Consider the following 11,849-nt stretch of genomic DNA (forward strand, 5'->3'; position numbering starts at 1 on the left):
TGTAGGAATACATGAAGAGTAGAAATTAATAGGTGTGTATTTTATATTTAAAATACAGCATTTTATGACTTGTATTATGACGCCTTTTACAACTGTTACAAACTTTGCCCAATATAAGGATGAAATATCAGTTAAATGGCACTCACTTGGATTTTATCGCCTATCCCGCCTACTAAAATCACATGGTCAAATTTCAAACTATAATACATAATATAGATTTTAATCAGGGAAAATCTGAAATGGATGAACTGGCCCTGAGAGTTCAGAATTATTATTAGGAGACACGCTTTGTGACCCAGATACCATGGCCAGATAAAATCTGACAGGGCACAATGACGACGTACTATTAAAAGAACATTTATTATTTTAAAAAAAAGATTCACTGGCTATATATTTTTTTGTTTAACCTAGAACTAGGGTTTTGTATCATTTTGCAGCAAGAGCAGTTGTTTGAGAACATACCGACATCTATATCCATGTCAAGGATGATTAACAATCAAGTCTAAAAATGTCCCAAAGATGAAGACGTTGGTCATCCTACGGTTGGTAGATAACATTTTTTTTTTTAAAGACCAGGTGACTGATGGGAACTATTGTTGAATTTGTTCCATGACAAAGGAACCCAAAATGAATCCAACTATTGTCAAAGTCCCTATTCACAACTCTTTGTTTCCCCTGTCTCTTCTGAAAATGTCAGTAGGAAAAAAGCCAAAGGATTTGTTTGTGCTAGGTCCATCAAGAATTGAATATTTGCAAACACACACACATGGATCAGGTTTATTCGCTCCAAACCCTCCAATCATCTTCTTAAATAATGGCAGAATGCATTTCTTTAAACATAATCAACTGATAGATTATAAATAAATAAACTATAAATAAGTTTGCTCCAATGTTATAATAACATGGAATATATGTAAATCATTTTTTTCTGTAAATCATGCAGAAATACTGCAAGCAACTACATATTCAGCACAAATAACTACTGCAGACATAAGGCGTAGATTTTGAGTTTCATGGTAGAAAACACAATTTAAAAAAAATATATAATGTTATAAGTAAAGCAGTGTCTCATTTGGCTTCCACTACTGTATATAATGCTTTTTCCATCTCTGTGGTCCAAATCAGAAATCATCAAGAGCAATTAAAAAGGAGAGCTAAACCACACGAGCACAGCCCACAAGGTTTTCAGTCTCCGAATGTATGAGAGCTTGAATACACATGAAATGTTCCCCGGACTGCTTTGCATTAGCAGGATCATCACAAGGGCAGTAGGCTGATGCGGCAGTTGTCCAATTTAAAAGGACAGTGCACCATTACAACTAAAGAAAGCAAGCAGTTGGTAAAGACTTTAATGTATGGAAAATGTTGAGATAACATTATGTTGTCACCAGTAAAGCCTTTTTTCTTTAAAAAGAAAAATACACATTTTTGGCTTAGTGTGGCTGAATATAACCTTTTCAGACGTCATTCTATGAGATGAGTTATTTTGCTCTTAAGGAGACTGAATATGAAAACATATGCATCATCTGTGTAACTCAATTCTCCAAATTAAGATAAAAATACATTCCAGTTTATGTAATATCATTGCAGATCACATATCCAGTCAAAATGAGCATGACGTCAGTAAAATACACCAAGTGGCATACGCTTTTGTCTGAAAAACACAAATCACAGTAAAAACAACAAAAAGCAGTCCATATAAATATCAACTAGAGACTTTAGTAGTCTACAGTAAAAACATAGGCATGTAAATATGCTCCTATTTTATAAATATAAAAGATATTTTATTGTACTCCTCTCAAACCACTTTTAGACTGACGTTGTTCCATCATGGTAATTTCAAAACGATCAGTAATGAAAAGTCTTCAAAGTTATTCTGATTCTATTTAGCCACACCACAAAGCCATCTGTTTAGCTCTTTTTTGTCCTAAAATGACAAAAAAAAATGTATTTTTCCATTTCAAGCATTAATATCTATCATAAAACATCAACTAAGAGGGTTTTCTATTTGGTACAATTTTGACCTTTGTCTGTGAGCTCCCACCGTTGCTGTGACTTACAATGTAAATAAAATCTGTCAGATCAAGCGTTGACAAACAGTATTGAGCCACATAAGATCGCTTATACCTTTTGTTGATGATTGCAGCAGTGCTGAGGAGTCACGCCTCACAACACCAACCTGCATGGGTTGGTGGGCAAGGAAGTTATAACAATTAAGCAATAATTCACAAAAACTAAGCTGATGAACTTTGGTGTTTGGCATGAAAATAGTAAAGCAAAACCACTCAATGGGTTGCATTACCATTCTTCAGACACATTTATTGACACAGTATTAACATGGGGAAAAATGAAAAGAAAGCCATGTCACAAATGATTTGCCAAGCCAAAGATACAGACTTGCAGTTTTCACTTTATCCAACTATGTTGTTTGACAAGTAAATAGTTTTTATTTGCCTTTTGATGGTGGGAGCTCACAGACAAAGGTCAAAATTTTACCAAATAGAAAACCCTCTTAGTTGATGTTTTATGATAGATACAAACGCCTGAAATGGAAAAAGACATTTTTAGTCATTTTAGGACAAAAAAGGAGCTAAACAGATGGCTTTGTGGTGTGGCTAAATAGAATCAGAAGAACTTTGAAGACTTTTCATTACTGATCAATACACAAAACAAGGTTACAGACATTTTTATACAGTACATGAAATACCATTTCCATTCGTCTGGTATGTACAAACTGTTTATAAAGAGGCTCAGGGAATTTTGTTAACCATTAAAGGGGGTGGGGATGACTTAAGGAGGCATCCCATGTCAAGTATTAGTTTATTCTTAAAAGATCTCTTTAAAAAAGGTCTCTTTTAACCACCTTAAGATGCCATTGATCCCTTTCTATGTGCAACTGAGCCTTGTTTATCCACAGATCAGATGGAAATCCGTTTAAAAGGGCTTGCTCGTTTACTTTTCACACTTGAAAATAAGTTTGCCTCTTCTCCAACTGCTTTTCTTGAAAGTTTCGCAATGTCATCAATAGTTGTCGCGGGTGATAAATAAAAATATGTAATGCTTGATATCCAACTCTGCAGTCATCGCAGCACACACAAAGACGCCAGATGAAGTCAATTAATTCGAGACACAAAAGTCAAGTAGCAGAAGAGTTACTAAACTGTAGAATAAAACCCATTATACAGTCAATAATATACAATACAAAGAAAGATAAAAACATTCCCAACCCCCTTCATGGCTAAGTGGAAAAGAATGAATGAATCGGGAGGAAAACGTTTTGGGGAACTTTCCAAAATGACAGCAAATGAACAAAGCAAAAGCAAAACTCAAATCATTTATGTCGAACTTCAAATGAGAGCCAAACTTACCTAGGAAATCTCCAAAAGTTGGTCAAGCTCTTGCAATCCAGTGGAAGAAAAAGTAACACCGTGGAGATGATTCCTTCACTCCTTCACTCCGGAGCGTCTATCGCCCGTCCCGGCTGCGTGGAAGTGGAAATCTCCGATCTAGAACGTGGATCTGGGTACTTTTTTTATTGAGGATCCTGATGGACTTCAGAGCGCGGCGTCCTCCGGCCACAGGGAGTGTCTAAAGCGGCGTCTTTGGGATAGTTCAGCGTCCCCTAATCACCTCCAGCGTGGAGGGAAATGGGGGTAGTGGTGCCTTTTGGTGTTATCGGATATTTGCCTCCTGCTTTTTTGTGTACACTTTGCAGTGATGGACAAAAGCATATGCAATCGTCCTGCAATAAAGCAGTTAATTTATTTTGTGGCATGTATTTTTATATTCTAAAGCTTTTTTAAAAAAAATAAAAGACAAAGAAAAGTAGACTTAAAAACTATCCAAAAAGGAAAGTTTCCGAGGTACCATCAACGCACCATTGTAATAATTATACACGATCCCCTCAGAGAAGTCATTACTGAGCAACACTCCCCTCGTGTGTTGCATTACAAAACCACACGCAAACAATTAGGTAATGTGACTTGGTAGAACAAAAGAATACAACTTGGTATGTATTTTATACACCGGAGACTTTAATTTGTTTTTGAGTGAAATCAGTAGCGGTTTGGATTTTCTTTAAATGGATCAAAAGTTGCTAGAGTACTTGAATAACTAGTGTGGTTGCGCGTCCCTAATAACTTCTTCAACCATTTAACCAGCAAGCGATCTTTAAGCGATCGCTACCATTTTTTCGTAGCATAAATGTCCTAACAGATACATAATTTGCACAGTAACCAATTAGTTGTTTTTAGCAATTAATCTTGTATTTTACACTGTTAACCATCGAACTCGATGATTACACTGATTAGGAGGAGAACTCGGAGCACCTGTCCTGTAAGTACAATCGTGTAAAATTTCAAATAAATACCGAAATTAACAAACACTTTTAAAATCCTGTGCCCTTTTACAACCGATAACTTTCTGGTGACAAATCCTGGCACAGTTGAATATGCCCCAATTATGAGGATGGACATTTTAGGTGCGATCGTTTTGTTTGTTATTAATTAAGAGTTTCAAACCTCACTGGAAAGTTTGTTAAACACAGAATCAAACATCGCCTTAACTATGTGTAGTAAATGTTAGCTGATACAACATTAGTAAAATCCAAAAACTAAGGCAAAAATGACAACAAGACAATTTCCCCGATTAACCCAAAAAACATCCCAAGGTATCTAGAAAAAGCCTGAATCATTATCAAATACTAATGAATCATTTGTTGTTTTAGACCCATCAAGTGACAATTTACAACATTTTGCATGTCATGTTGTCTGATTCTGTCCAGTCAAAGTAATCAATTGGTTTTGCTGTTTCTCAAGGGCTTCGCAGAGAAGATTCAAAACCAGCTGGCTAAGATCACTAGATTCTGCTGATGAAGTGCAACATCTACCTTGACTCTTAGCAGTCTTCAAGATGACAACATTGACAGAAAAGGTACACACACATTCCTCATTTTGAGTTGAATAGAAGCAGTTCCATCATCCATTGTTAAGAGGAACTCCGATCATCACAAAGAATTGAAAGACAGATCGGCCCCACATATATTTCATTCACATTTAACAACAAGCCCACTCTTGACTTAAGTGCTGCATTTGGAGCCGATACCCCCAATTAACTGGATGTGTAGTATATCCAAGGTAACAACATTTAAGGCTTGAAAAAAGTCATTGATCAAAAGTGCAACATGGCAGAATGCCTAAGCATATCGGGGGTTTTATATCGCGAACTAAAGTGTCAGGGCGTGAGTAATGGTGGGGTACTGTTATCTTTATACCAAAATCCGAAATCAATACATCTTGCCTCAGTCTGACGATATCACTCAGTCTGAGTGATTGAGTAAGACATCACATGGTGTGGTTTTTGATAGTCAGGTGGGAATGGTGATATACGTATTTATATGTCCCGTTGCCGGTAGCTCTTCAGCTTCCACTAACGCTACATTCACGCCATTAAACCCAATTTTAAATTTTAGTTAATCTTTGTGTGGTCGTTCTTGCTCAATACATGTAGTCAGGTCCAAGTCGGAAGTGAAAAGATCTGCATGGGTGTGTCCATAAAGCATGAAAGTATCATATATAGTCTATCTAGCACAGGGGTGGGCCAACTATTCCACAAAGGGCCATAGTGGGAGCGGATTTTCGTTCCAACCCATAAAGAGGACACCTTTTCACTAATCTGGTATCCTAAAAGTGCAATCATTGGATTGCACTCACGCACCTCTTGTTTTCTGCAGAAATCTCATTGGTTAAACTGTCTGTCACTAATTCACAATTTCTAATTCATTATGTTGTTTCCCATATATCAGCAGCTCTCTTACTTTACGCATTAATTTAGTAACATACGGTGTTGTCAAAATCCAGGTTCTCTGGAAAGAGTGTTTTTCTGCCAACCTCTTTAATATTGGCATGGACAAAACGAATCATAGCAAGTTTGGCATGGCATTCTGCTATGAATTTTTTAACCAGCCAACTTGAATTATAAATCAGGAAAACTTGGAAAACAGAAGTTGACAATTCAAACCCAATGGACCAAATTATAGAAAGTCGTGTTTGTGGCTAGAAAGGTAACATTCTGCTTTTGGAACACATGAACACATTTGAAACTGCTTTTGATTTGAAAACACTAAAACTGCTTCATAAAAAAATTGCACCCAGTTTTTCCTCTAAATGTTTACCCATTGCTTCTTAATGATGTAAAAATAAATACTAATTGTTGCAAAGTATGAATGAACGTATTGTCAAAGAACCTACATTTAATCTTCTCTGGAGTGCCATCAGAAGAAAAACATGCCTTGGGGAATATTCTTGACATTTCTTTGCAGGATCTGCCATAGTCAAGGTCAAATTGAGTATAGGTAGGCTGCCATTTGAAGAAGTCTCTATAGAGATGTACTTTCATGTCCAGGCTTTGGCATTTGACACTTGGGCATTCCTAGTCCTCCCAAAGCTACTCCATCATTGCTTTGGCCAAAGTCCTGCCCTTTTGAAAATCCAGACTGCTCTTTTACACGATTTTATGATGTCACCATCCATTATGAGCGCCAAAGACTGTCCGCATTTTTTATGTTTAACTCATCAGTTGCCATTGACAATGAGAATCAGTTTGAACTGGAGGATTGGCAGTAAATAATCATGATTGAGTACCAAATGACAATGAGAGACATCTAAAGCAATTTAACTGGGAAAATGTTCACTAGTTGGCTCTGTAAAACCATTGAAAGACAGTCTTTGATTCTTAGCCTTTGTAGTTGGAATTAGTATGCGTTGAGGTAAATGTATTTGACCTCTTTTGGTTTTCTACCATTTCAGGGCATTCAGTTTGTACAAAGCCACATGGAAACCCACCCTTCTTGCCTGAGTTGTCCCCTAATGATTCCACAAAAGATAAGCAGTGTGGAAAACGGATGGATGGTAAGCTGAAAATACTGTGTTTACTGTTCAATTAATGGAGCAAGCAAATAGGATATGCCTCATTATTTCTGTTTCACTTGTGAGAGGAGTTGGGAGCACTTTTCAAGTTTGGCTTCCTTGTTTCACTTTTGAGAGGAGATAAGTCACAAGTTTTGCGATTGTCATGCTTGATAATGAATGAATGCTTTGCGCATTTTAGGAAAATTATGAAAAGTCGTCAAAGACGATCGTCACTGGTTGTGTGTATACGTTCGTGTGTGCGTATGTTGACTCTGCTCCAAAAATGTATACACTCTCCCATTCAACCCCATATTTGGGAGAAAGTTTATTTCATAGTGCAAAGCAGAGAGTTGGCAGATGGCTCAAGATTATAGCCACAGCTTTGTTTTGATTGATGTCGTCAACCTGCCCAACGACATTTGTTTTCAAGCACCTGAGGACACATCTGTTCTGTTGGCGGCAAGTTGAAGAAATCGTTTTATTTCTTCTTTGTTTTGATGTACAAGAAGTTCACTTTGCCAAGAGGAATGTTTTCCGTGGGCAGATGAAAACATTTGTCGAATGACAAGGAGGTTAAAAAAAATCAATATTTTAGGTTGTCTGTCAAAGGAGCTTCTTTGGATTACTGAAATCTTGTCATTTGCAAATTTACACACACAATTACACGCATGTATATGGATCTGGAGTACAATTAAATGCAAGTACATGTACCTAGAGTCCAATTACAGGAACGTACAATATACTCAACAGGATATTTGTTTTTGAACGAGTGGCAATGTTCTACAATTTAGCATATTCAAGCCAAATTACTAGTTTTTTGCCAATGTCTTTCTCTCAGGGTACTTCCTCCTGTGACTCAAAACAGTATTAATTAAAGCATTAATTGCTTGTGAGTGCGAATTCTTTCATTGTCTGAGATTTTTGATGAGCCCTGGCCACGGATTTCTCCTCCTCTCCCCTTCAATCAGCTGGAACTCGCTTTTCAGAATTCAAAAACAAACTGGAAGCACCTGCTGTCTCACCAGCTTCAGATTTTGTGATCTATCGCAAAGCTGCAGGTCAGAAGATTTGCTCCTTTGGGCAACTGACCCCCCAATTATGCACACATTGGCATAACCACACAATAATTATATGCTCCAGACCTGCTGTTTTTAATGGGGAAAAGCACTTAAGAGATGCTGTGTTCAAAAGAGTCGTGGGTTGGATTTGGTGCCCACGTTCTTTCCGCAAGTGTTCATAAAGACAGACCACTGTGAAATGTGGTGAGGAGGTGGGCATGGGAATACAGAGAAGTCTGGTTTGACCGTGTAATGGAGGGGTTAGCACAACTAGTGTAATTTGAGAAATGTCACTAACTTCACCAAACTGGAGTGGGAAGAGATAAGCAAAGCAGACTTTTACTGGATCTCAAAAGTTGTTGGACTGTTGATAAAATTCCCTTCCTTCATGAACTTGCCAATCTTGGTCCCAACACAAGTGTCCTTTCCATTACTTCCCTGGCCCCCACACCATTGTCATTCCACTCCATCACACACTGGTCCAGCAAAGCTGTTCAATTTTTTAGTTGGTGATTTTTTTTGGAGGTGCAAGCAGTAGAATGTAGTTGCAGCTAATGAAGTCTTGTCTGCTCTCTGGTGAGAGGACGGTACTCCAAAATACATTTTCTGGCCGTAATTGCCTTTCCCGGTGAGTTTAGGTTTGCAGCCTGGGAATTTGCAGTTCATGAGTTCAAAATGCAGTGTTGTGTTATATTTTTTAATGATGGCAAAAAAACGTGCAATTAGTAATATTTTGTTCATTTCTATTTTCTTTGAAGTTCATTCGTTCAACATGCATAAATCATGAAAAGCGTTACAACTTTTAATGCATTTTTGGAGTACCTCTCGAACCGATGAACCATATAAAAAGGTTCACTTGGTGATCCGACGAATGTTTAGGAGTGGGGACGTCTTTGGTTCTTCTTAAAATCAATAACCTGAACCGTCTGTCAGATTAAGGATGATGGATGGCTTCACACATCAAATAGGTGCCTGGTCTGCCAAATCGTTGAGTGCAAAGCTGTTGCACATTTATCTGTCACTTTGCTGCAAGATGTGCAGTGGCAGCAATAATGAATGTACATTCTTAAGGCTCCAGCCATGACAAGCTTCCCATGAATTACAATCTGAGCTCAAAGTAAAATGCTCATTTAAACCTTCAATACTCATTTGATCGTGTGAGCTTCCAGGGTTCCATAAAAAAAAAATCCTTTTGTAGAGCTAAGATGAAAGATCGTTCTTTATAGCTTTTGAAACCGGAATCTCAACATTTGTACCATTTGCTGTAATAGGCAAGATTGTATAAGAATATACAGCCTCCTCTAAGCCTAATGAGCGTTAAGACATTTCAGCAGGAGATTATCTTGCCCTTTTTTTGCTGCTTTTAGTGGAATCAACACAAAAAAATGCATATTGTAGTTTTATGCTTCAAAGTAAAACAATAACATTAACTCCTATTGTAGTTAAATTAAGGCAACGCAGGCATATGGTAAACACGGACACTCCAACCAAATCTTGTCTTACATTTTCCGGTTCTTCCCGAGATAAAGCTTCCATATGACGCGCCGAGTTGACTATCTCAAACACTCTGGTCTCATAATCAGCGAGGAGCAATCTTTTCCAGTGTCGCGCCATACTTCTGGGGAGATTACAAGATTTTAATAATTTCACTCCTGATCTGTCTCTGAGCTTCTGTTATTACCATATGATTGCTGCCTCTCCTATGGTGAAATTAAAGATTCAATTTTGTTTAGTTTTTATACATTTCCCCTTTTTTTCATATCGACATATTATACGCTATCTTGTTCAAACACTATGTTATCATGGAGTAATCCTCTGGCTTGTGTAAACAAACAGCTGGTGGTTATTGATCGGTAGATGGTAAAGCTAAGAGCACTGCGCAAACCATCACATCTGTAATCGCTGCAAATCTACTTTAAATTCCCAACTGGGACGCTCTATTATCCAGTCTTTCACTCTGTTATTTTAATTTCTATGTGTCTTTATTCTCAATGGTAGGATTGCCTTGCACTCATAGTCTTTAATATAGTATCTGAAATGAAAACATTATCACTATCGCTATTTATCTCTATTGGGTTTTTACCCATAAATTCATCAGCGTAAATGAACTGCGATCACCTCATAATTATTTTCTATTAAATAATAAACCATTATTTACCATTCAATACCATCAAAATGTTAAAAAGAAACATTTGAAAGAGTTTGGTGAGAATAAAAAAACAAAAATACGAACAATAACAGTGTATTCTGAGTCGGGACTGACATTGTTTCAATAGTTCAATACAATTTTGTAAACTAATCTTAATTATGCAATCATAACGTTAATGTTCATATCTGTTCCTTGTAAGTATAAAACAAAGCAGCAGATGCCACTATTGCCCCTGCACAGCATTAACTATTGTGTGTATATAATATTTTTTAGATGACATTTCCTCTGCAGAGAACACATTTAATCTTCTAAATCAAAATGAATTACTTATGAAAGCATATACACATGATTATTATTTATAGTCGTTATAAAACGTACCCTGTCTCATGTGGGCCATTGTTAGAGTAACAGTTGAAAGAAACAACCTCTGCAGAAAACTGTTGCCAGAGCCAATTATGAAGTGACATTAATGTGCAATAAACTGATAATTAATTTGGGTGATAGTATGTCTTTTAAGGCCATTTGGGAAAGTACTGGTTTATTATTTGTGATAAGTTGCTGACAATTTGTAGCCAAGGCAATGACAAATGATGTTGGTTGACAGTGCTTGTGTTTGCTTCCCAATAAGAGATGCAATTTGAGTCCTTAGAATAGTCTGCTGAGGACTGCAGAAAGTCACATGTGCGACCATTTATAGGATAGCTAGGACCTTTGGGCCAGGGCAATTTGTCAGGAACAAGAGTCTGAAGTTTAATTAAAGTCATTAGGCAATTAGGAGCTGGCATGATAGTGCTTTACAATGCATTCTTGTCGTGTCCGTTATCCCATACTCGAGAAGTCCTTACTCTGACATGAGCTATAAATGTTTGGACAGTATATAGGTCAGCCACATTTACATTACTGATGCCTTTAGACCGTTAATCAAACCTCCACATTATTTACATTTACCTTTTTAGAAAACTTGTGCCTATCTAATTGGAAATTTCTGTACCATATATATATTTGTACTGTCAATATAGCATAATTGATGATTTATATCAAGATGCTTTACTGTAAAATACATGTAATTGCGATAGTGACCACAAATTGAACCATTGACCACAGACAAACCATCGGATGTGACCAACATTTTCAGTTCGATTTTCATTTCTGTCTTAGTCAGTCTTATTTTTGTTCGTTTCATGTTGAATCGATCTCGAAAGGCTGAAACGTTGAACTGCTACAGCCAGCGGCACTGCTTTACATCACCACATTATGATGTAATGATTGTAAACAACAATGGCCACGTGCATAAAAATAGAGATCTTCTTATGTTGAACTGTGAATTATTTTCAAAGATTGTACATTCATTACTAACGTTTGAAGAATATAGAACCGTCATTTTAGACGGGGTTTAATTTAAGGGCTGAAAACACATGATTGAATAATCGTTCATTACGTGTTCCAAAAAATACCAGAAATCAAACAATATACTGTATGCTGCAAATATATTTATATATTTTTAAATCATCACCGTTTTTTTTCTGGTTAATGTCACATTGATATATATATATATATACACTGTCATATTATATCTAGTAATTACAGTGGCACGAAAGATAAAGCTAAAAAGAGTTGATGAGTGAGAACTGTATCCATATCGATTTGCGAGCGCACGCGTGGCATATTTACAGTAATGGAGTATGGAAGTGGAGACGATGAGAGGAAACAAATGAGCAAAAATGAACTTGACCA

General features: G+C 36.9%; 1 protein-coding gene across 6 annotated transcripts in view; it reads right to left on the minus strand.

The window, feature by feature from the left end:
• myo1b (myosin IB) overlaps positions 1–3,647 on the minus strand; it is a 35,393-nt gene extending 31,746 nt beyond the window's left edge. For 5 of the 6 annotated variants that reach the window (XM_077616463.1, XM_077616465.1, XM_077616466.1 and 2 more), the window contains exon 1: positions 3,369–3,647. The gene's annotated coding sequence lies outside the window, so the exon portion shown is untranslated. The remainder of the gene's footprint in view (positions 1–3,368) is intronic. The other variant, XM_077616467.1, reaches the window with a different exon arrangement.
• Between the last annotated feature and the right edge of the window lie 8,202 nt (positions 3,648–11,849).

The sequence above is a fragment of the Stigmatopora argus genome, chromosome 13, assembly GCF_051989625.1.
Source record: "Stigmatopora argus isolate UIUO_Sarg chromosome 13, RoL_Sarg_1.0, whole genome shotgun sequence".
NCBI lineage: Eukaryota > Metazoa > Chordata > Actinopteri > Syngnathiformes > Syngnathidae > Stigmatopora > Stigmatopora argus.